The following is an 8,972-nucleotide window of genomic DNA, read 5'->3' on the forward strand; positions in this document are numbered from 1 at the left end:
AGCTGACTCCTCCCACCCTGGACACAAACTCTTTGAGACACTCCCCTCTGGCAGGAGGCTGCGGTCCTTCAGGACCAAAACCTCTCGCCACAAAAATAGTTTCTTCCCATCTGCTATTAGCCTCATCAACAAGGCTAGAGAGCCCCACTGTTGCTGATCAATTGCACCAATCACCAGAAAAAATTCCTTGTATGTGAAAACATACTTGGCAATAAAACTGATTCTGATTCTGATTCTGATTCTGATTCTGATTAGCCTCGTCCCCGCTAGCTGGGAGAAGGACACCGCGTGTGTGTGAGGGAGAAATATTTTGCGCCGAGTTTCCTGAGTGAGTATGGACATTATTTGAACTGGTGACAATATGAAAATGTATGAGAACCAACAGTGAGTTTATTAGTGTTTTGAAATTCTGCTTAGTGCGCCTGCCTACCTCTGGACCTATAGCCCGCCATGTATGCCTACCCCTGGTCTGCTGCTGCTGTAGAGGGTGCTCAGGATCCACGCTGTTGCCAGAGAACCTGCTACTGCACCAGGATGTGTCAGCAGGACTAGTGTTCTTAATCTCCTTTCACCTTATTCCTCTGAGCCGAGGGTTTGAGGAAACTGTGGTTATCCGTGAGTACTGAGAAACACTTTCACAAAGATACATGAGCTCCAACACAACATGCACGCCAACGATATGTTACCATAACTGACTTACAAAACCCCAGGTATTTTTATTTTATTTTATGGACTCAAAGGTTCACCAGGAAAAAAAAAAATAAAGGGTGATTGCCTATGTTTTCTTTCTGTGTAATAAACGTTCTTTCTGTTGCAATGTGTATTTGCAGTCACAGGGTTTATTTGAATGTGGTGTTATTAGGGCTATAGTGTGTTAAAGGTACATGCATGGGAGTGTTAAAGCTCACATTGACAATATAGCTATAAAATAAGCTACCCAGGCCCTCTCTGCACCCTAGGCAGAGTCATTTGCTCTAGTTTAAGTAAACACATTACAAGGTTAATATTTTAGTAGACACCCGCTACTTCAGCTCCCATGCTAAAGGTGTCCTCAGGTATAAGGGATTTTACCATGACAATTCTGTAATAAATTAGAGTTGGTTGGGAGGGCTACATAAGGTTTACTGCTCTTCCTCTTTCCCTTTTTAGATAACAGAATCTTAAATTAGGCTTTAAGCCACATTCCAAGCCTAACTAGTCACTCTTCACAGACACAGATCTAAGTAAAATTAAAAATCAACTGGGATGTAACATATAGATTTGAAGATAATAGCTTTCATATGACCAAACGATCACCATTCTACACACAAGGTGACAATCGCCTGAAGCTGAAACCTCGGAGAGACACTGGCAGAACTGTCACCTTGGTAACAGATGACACCTCTGGGAAGAGGTCAAGATTACTATTCAGCTGCTTTGGTTCCAGCCAGTTCTCCTTCTGCTCATGACTGGGTTGATGTCGAGATAAGATAATATTCATTCATCAGATTACATTCGTAAATAAAGTAGCTTATCATTTAGTTGTATAGCATATTTGCAAATAGCCACCAAACATTCTCTCCCACCACTGCATAAACCTGGTCTTCTATTCCATTCTTCATCCTACTAGACATTGTATTTACTCTGTAAATAGTAGCAATGCTAATAAATGTCTGAAAATCGGTCATTGTGCTGTTGTGTTTCGTTGAAGTAGAGATTAGAGATCCATTGAATTGAGAAGTCACTGAATTTATGGATTCATAAATTTTTGTCTCTTTGGAGACTGGTGCCCCATTCACTAGGATTTCAGATTATGATGATGTGGCCTGGGTATGCTACACTGGTTTATCACCCAGTTTTGTGCCTCTCATAGATAGCCGTCAATGGTATAATGCCATACATGAACAAGATTTATTCAGCAGCCACAAACACAGCACCTGAGCCCTATTTGTAGCATCAGTTTGCCTATCCATGTCCCACTGAGGAAGAATTAACATTATTTGACTAACAATAAATTAAACATTACAGCAATAGAGAAAATCTGCTTTGTTCAGTTGGCTCTTTATGTATCAGTTCAGCTTGTCACTGTTGTACAACATGAGCTCAGGGCTAGAATGTCAACCTACAGTGTCTCTAAAGTTTTCAATAAGTGGAACAAACAATACAGTTATTTACAGTAGCTACATATTTTAAACTGTTAGGTTGGTCCCTCTCAGGAAATGACAACCTCCATCATGTCAGTGGTGCATCTGTAGAAATTCACAAGCACCTTTTGGTGGAGGTTGGGTCTCTTTAGCCTCCTCAGGGAATAAAGCCATTGTTGTGCCTTACCCACCACTGCTGCAGTATTGACACCCCAGGAGAGATCCTCGGTGATGTAGATGCCTTGAAACTTGAAACTGGGGACTCTCCGCCTCCTCTGAGTAGATGTGTACTGGACCGTGTGGCATCTTCCTGTTTGTCCTAAAATCCACAATTATTTCTTTGGTCTTTTGGGTGTTTAAGACCAGGTTGTTGTCGGCAAACCACATCAACAGGTTCTGAACCTCCTCCCTGTATGCAGCGTCATCGTTGTCTGTGATGAGTCTTACTGTATCATTCGCAAACTTAACAGTTGTGTTTGAGCCGTGGATGGGCTGGCAGTCATGGATGAAAAGCACATAAAGGAAGGGGCTCAGCACACAGCCTTGGGGGACACCAGTGCTCAGGGTAAGGGTGGATGATGTATGCTTTCCTAGTCTGACATTTGAGGGGGGTTGATGAGGAAATCCTGGATCCAATTGCATAAGGATAACGTTAGTCTCAGTGTGTGGAGTTCGTCAACCAGTTTTCCCAGTAAAATGGTGTTGAAGGGCAAGCTGAGGTCGACAAACAGCATCCTGATGCAATTGTTGCATTTTTCCAGATGAAGAGTGGAGAGCTACTCAGATGGCATTCTTGGTCGATCTGTTTGCTTTGTAAGCAAACTGGTGTTGTCTGTGTCGACTGGGGTGGTGTTTTTGATGTGGTTGAGAACCAGTCGTTCAAAGCATTTTGAGATGGTCAGGTCACTGTAGATGTTTTGGGTACAAGCACGATGGTGGTCGATTTGAGGCCTGCAGGGACTGTGCTTGATGCTAGAGAGAGAGTTTGAAGATTTATGTGAATACCTGAGTACCAAGCTGGTCTGTACAGGCCTGGAGTATTCGCCTTTGTTCACCATCTGGCCTGGCTTCTTTGTGTGTATTGACACGGCAGAGGGCCTGCTGCACCTTGTGGATGTGGAGAACCAAAGTCTGTGGGTGCCCAGACAGTGTGAGGCTGGCTGGAGGTTGGTTATTGTCCTTGTCAAACCGAGCAAATAAGTTTTTCAGCTCCCCCACTGGAATTGCGTTGTGGTCGACTGGCGTGTGCTTTGTGTTATTTTTCCTTTTGTAGTCTGTTTTGGCCTGGAGGCTCTCTTGCCGTGGGTTGGACTTGCTGTTGAAGTCCTCCTCTATTTGTCCTTTAGAGGTGTTTTTTGCTGACCTTATGTCTCTAGGTTTGCTCTGGCAATGCTGTTGGCTGAGGTGTCTCCTGATTTGAAGGCTGCGTTCATGGCCTTGAGCAGCTGCTTGACTTTACTGTTTCATACATGGTTTCTCATTTGGGTACACTTTCATGGTTTTGCTAACAGTTACATTGTCCATGCAGTAGTTAATGTATGACAGTACAGATGAAGTATACCCCTCCAGGTCTGTCTGGTGGGAAAATATATTCCACTCTATGTGTTCAAAGCAGTCCTGGAGTTTAGAGATAAGTCCCTCAGGCCAACTTGTTCTGCTGGTGGGTTTAGCACTGTTAGCAAGGGCTTTGTGTACTTGGATCAGAAACAAAGAGGCAGTCTGACTGTCCGAGGTCGGGGTTGGGTCTGGCCCTGTAAGCATCCTTTATATTGGTGTAAATATGGTCTGAGGTGTTCTTACCCTGGATGCACATTTCCCATGTTTGTATAGCCTGGGAAACAGTCCTGGGGTTTGTCAAGTTAAAATCCCCAGCGATGATAAAGTCTGTCAGGGTGTGTGTTCTGTTGTAAACTGATTGCCATCATTCCCACCATAACCTTCAGTACTGCTTATGTCACAGTCAACTGTGTCCTGCCTCTTATCTTTATATCTATTTAATAATAAACCAAAATAAAGGCTAAAGAGCAGCTTGTCCAGTTTTCCTCGCTACTGTCTTGTTTTTTCTTAGATACCCAGAGTGATGACAATAAGATGATATATACATTTTATGGTTATGCTAAAACAAAATTGTCATCACAAATAAAGCATTAATTACTTACATTTAACAATCACAGTATTCACAATCACTCAAAATCTTCAAAGGGAGGCACATAAAAAGCAGATGTTCATTGCTTCTCTCTCTATTCTACAAGTTACAACCTTAAAAGCAGCAGGCGAATAAGCTGATGTGACACACAACAAGCAGTGCTGCAGTGACAATCAGCTGGTTGCAGTGTGTGTGTGTGTGTGTGTGTGTGTGTGTGTATGTGTGTGTACGTGTATACACGTGTTATTGTTGCAAATATGGGTTATATCCGGTTATTTACATGAGACTATGGCAAGGCAAGTTAAACTTCAAATTAATTTAATACAACAAATAATGATGATGATAATAATAAGGTGATAAATTAATGGGAAAACAAGCCAAATATCGTCTTGACATTGGCAAAGGCATAAGCAATCAGGGATCACTTTGATGACTGTCAATCACAGAGATCATCGTCCATCTGAACAACCCTGCTGGGAACCAAAAGCCCGTTTGTAACTGGATTTTATGGGAAAGTGAGCAAGAGAAAGGGAGAAGCTTGAATTGGGAGAAACTGAGTGTTGAAAAGACCGGAGTATTTGTACTGTGGCTGATGAGATAATGGCTTGCAGATGTGGTACTCTGAAGAGCCAGGTAGAATAAGCCCCATGCCCACAGCACCTACATACGAACACAGACAAGCCAGACACAAGGGAACATAGGGAGAGCACAGAGAGACAAGGGAAAACCTGGGGAGAAAAACCAGAAAGGAACTGGCACACAGACAAACCGTGAAACTCAGAGCACTTAAGGATAGGAGAAAAATATTTTGTCTGTTAATTTCTGAAAAAGTCAACAGTGCTTTGAAGCGCAAAACAAGACATGTTAGGTTTATTAACATTTAACCAAAACCACATGCTGACCCAGGACATAATAGACTGAATGGTTTGCACAAAAGCTGCTCTTAAACTCCCCCCTTTTTTAATCTTTACAATTCTTTTGAAGTATTGAATTCAACTCAAAAATACCTTGTATCTCCAATTTTGGTGACTGTCAAGCTTTCATTAGTTCAAAGAAAAGCATTCTCCTCCACAGTTTAAAACTCCTATTAGACTCACAAACCTTTAGAAACAGGTCATCAGGACACTGTCAGAACCCCACTGTCATCCCACCAAGACTGAATGTATTTTTATGCCTCCACGCCAGTGACAGCTGGAGCTGGAGCCATATTGTTTTCAGGTTGTCCATACATCCATCTATCCATACATATCCATCCCATTCTCATTCTCAGTAACACCTTGATTGAACGTGTTTCGTGTTAGTGTCATGCTGTGTGTTTTTGTCTGCTGTCCTTCCAGGTACCGCCCTCCTGCACCAAGTGGGTGAGCGCACCGGTGTCCCATTGCTCATTAAAGCCGGTATAAAGGCTGGGAGTGGAGATGTGCAGGTACCAGTGGGTCAGATGGCAGAGTGAGGCTGTGTGTGTGTATGTGAGCTAGCAAGTGGTGACGGCTCTGATCATTGTTATCGGCCAGTGGGCCAGTTTTTGTGTGTGCACCAGATACTGTCTGCGTGTTACTCCCTGTGGCTGGGAGGGTGTTCTCTCTCTGTCTGGTGTGTTGCTCTTAAAGGTTTTTTGGTTAACTTATTTAATTTATAATAAATTGGCTTATTTGTGACCTTACTATTGTTTCCTAGTTATTCCTTCTCCCCGGTTTTATTTAACATTGTTACTCCCCACTCCCCTGGACCACTTGGGGACGTAACAGAACGTCTTACAATTTGGCCCAAACATTTCCTGGGAGTCAAGGATGAACTGATTGCATTTTGGTGGTCAAAGGTCGAGGTCACAGTTACCTCACAAAACATGGTTTTGGCCTTGTAAAAAGACAATATTTTGGAAGTACAAGTTTTCTACCTGACAACTCTCTCAGCACCAGCTAAATGAATACCTGGAGAGAAAAATATGTGTATTTATTCAAAACCAGCAGAATATATGGTCACGCCAGTATGTTGGATTGTAATAAAGCTCGTTTGAATACCTTTTTCTATATGCATTATTATTTTTTTATTTGCACAAAGAGAGAGCTTGATATCATTGCTCAATCATTTGCTACCTCAGGCAGTTCGAAGGTGAATGGAGGAAAGGTTGTAATTTGTTTGTGCCTCGGTTTAATTCTGCAATTGTGTGTCTATGTGTGATGGCCACACATTTCCAACTGTATTTTTTTTTTTTATCAGCAACTGTTGAATTCAGAAAGGTTATCAAGAAAAGGAGGGGGAGGGTGGTATGCAGCGATATAATGGGCTATTTGACAAAAAGCACATACATTTCCTGTATTAAGTAGACAGTTGGGCACCTTGCAGCTGTGTGTTTGGCTTCCTTCTCAGGGCTAAATTACAGTACATCAGCCAGCAGTGTATCTCAGCTGTGAAAGAAAAAGCATTAGCAAACAAATCACCAGTAAAAACTTCTACACAGACTTCCTCCCTGTACTTTGTTTCTACTACCCAGCAGTATTTAAGGGAGAGGTAGATGAATAACTGTGACAGTCCAGAGAGATTTGCATGTGAGATTTTAGCTCTGTATGGTGCCATCACATTTCTCCACACCGCTAATTACTTTAACCCCTGGATGTGATTATTTATGAGGGACAACCCAATTGGTAGATCCATTTTAAACTGTGATTGTGTTTGCGGTTTTAAAACCCTTGCCTGCTAGATTAAATTTAAATTTAAAAGTCAAATGGTTTCATGTAGCATGGTGTAGGTAAAACTCAGTAGTTGTGTGTTTACTGTTTAGCAGACTGGGTTCTGGGGCTGTTTGCTAACACTGAAGATTTCTTGAACTTTTAATGAAAAAGCATGTTGCAATTTATGTGATTGGCAGATAGTTTGTTTTTTTTTGTTTGCCCTGCAAAGATTAAAGGTGCACTGTGTCTTTTGCGATATGCTCTCTTTGTCTTCTTGACCACACAATAAGCCACAGTGAGTAATGGGCCCCAGGCAAATTAAGCAGCTTGATTAACTTCCAAATATACATTGTGTCTTCACAAATGGTGTCTTTCTTTGCTCGAATGGAGTCCTGAAAGAGCTCATGTGGATAGATTTTGTGGTGAATGTAGCCTAAAGCGTAGAGAGGTAGCTGCTGCTCAGAGACAGCTCTGTAGTGGAGATGCCAGAACTGAAATGCAGTTAATGGCTTAGAAGGCAAGCTCGTTTAGTCACATCTACAGCTTTCATGCTTAATGATGATTATCCCATCAGTCCTTCCCTCACTGCAGGCCTCAGAGCTGTAAACAGCATCCTGTGAGGGGGGAGTTGTACACATCAGAACAGACTCACTTCATTATCGCTTTATGAATTTATTCGTTTTAACATGTCATTTGGTCTGTTACTAACTGCTCAAAATAATATTTTCTCAAAACAACACACTTTTTTTCAGTCTATACAAAACAACTTCTTAGTAATTCAATAGAGATGTATAAGACCACAGAACCAGGAGGAAAAAGCTCATAATCACTGTGTTTTAACATGTTATTTTGTCTGGCCAACAACCAAACCTCATACATATGGGATGTATGATCATATATAGTGAAAAAGAAACAAAGTCATAAACTCACAGCAAGGACGTCTTGGAGTGGAATGGATCTGATACTGAAGACATAATGTGTGGAGTTTTCATGTTGTCCTTGTGTCTGCTTTGTTTTCTAGCTCCCATAGTCCAGAGTCATGAAGGTTGTGAGGATTGTGGACTCTAAGCTGCTCATAATCTGTGAGTGGTTTCTGTCTGGTGTTCACAGACAGCTGATTGTTTCTGGTTTTCATTCAGTTGTTGGGGCACAGGTAGGAGCAATTTGGTTATTGGCTTATCATATTAATGATTATCAGTGATAATCACCAATATATATATAAATGTTTACTACAAGTAGTAACCTCGGGGCACCACCCTGTCACCAGGGACCAATGACCAAATTGATGGTTCAAAATACAGTCTCAGAAGGTTAATTGAAGGATAAATTCGAGCACTGACTGTTGTGAATCCAGCTATTATCACAAATATAATCGCAATAATCACAGACAACGACAAGTGAAATTATAACATTTATTAATAAGAGTAATAATTATTCAAAATAACATTACTTAATATTAAACCGATTATAATTCAACTATAACTAAAACAAACATTGGTTACTAACTAGATGATTACAGACAAAACACATATGTACAACCGTGTGTGTGTGTGTGTGTGTGTGTGTGTGTGTGTGTGTGTGTGTGAGAGAGAGAGGATGTGACGAGGTCACGTGAGTGACGTGTCAGTAGGAACCAAGATGGCGGCAGAGTGAGGTACTCGCTAGAGCCAAGATGGCGGCTGGCCGCAGAGCATGAATGGCGTGAACACGAGAACAAGGGGAGGGGCCTTGAGCCTCACGTCGTACGGGCCTTGAGCCTCAAGTATGTTTACACATACAAGGAATTTGTGCTGGTGGTTGGTGCAAACAGTAACATAAATAGACTAAGGGTAAAATAAGAGTAGAATTTACAAGTTAAAAATTAAAATAAGATTAAAATAAAATTAAGATAAAAAATATACAACAAAGATGTGGGATATTTGCAATAATGATAAAGACATGGGGAATGTAGTGCAAAAAATATAGACAATGTTGAAAATATATAAATTTAATCTGTATAGATGTTTACACTGTGCATGTAACAGGAATGAG

At 41.4% G+C, this 8,972-nt stretch overlaps 1 long non-coding RNA gene across 1 annotated transcript; it reads left to right on the top strand.

Moving 5' to 3' along the window:
• Positions 1 to 251: 251 nt before the first annotated feature.
• Positions 252 to 8,333, top strand: LOC139630658 (uncharacterized). Its single transcript, XR_011693201.1, has 3 exons — positions 252 to 328; positions 418 to 615; positions 5,607 to 8,333. It is a non-coding gene; the product is annotated as an uncharacterized lncRNA (long non-coding RNA).
• Positions 8,334 to 8,972: the final 639 nt, after the last annotated feature.

Source organism: Trachinotus anak, unplaced genomic scaffold (genome assembly GCF_046630095.1).
Source record: "Trachinotus anak isolate AG129_WGS33_773 ecotype Australia unplaced genomic scaffold, CSIRO_AGI_Tana_v1 ptg000013l, whole genome shotgun sequence".
Classification (NCBI taxonomy): Eukaryota; Metazoa; Chordata; class Actinopteri; order Carangiformes; family Carangidae; genus Trachinotus; species Trachinotus anak.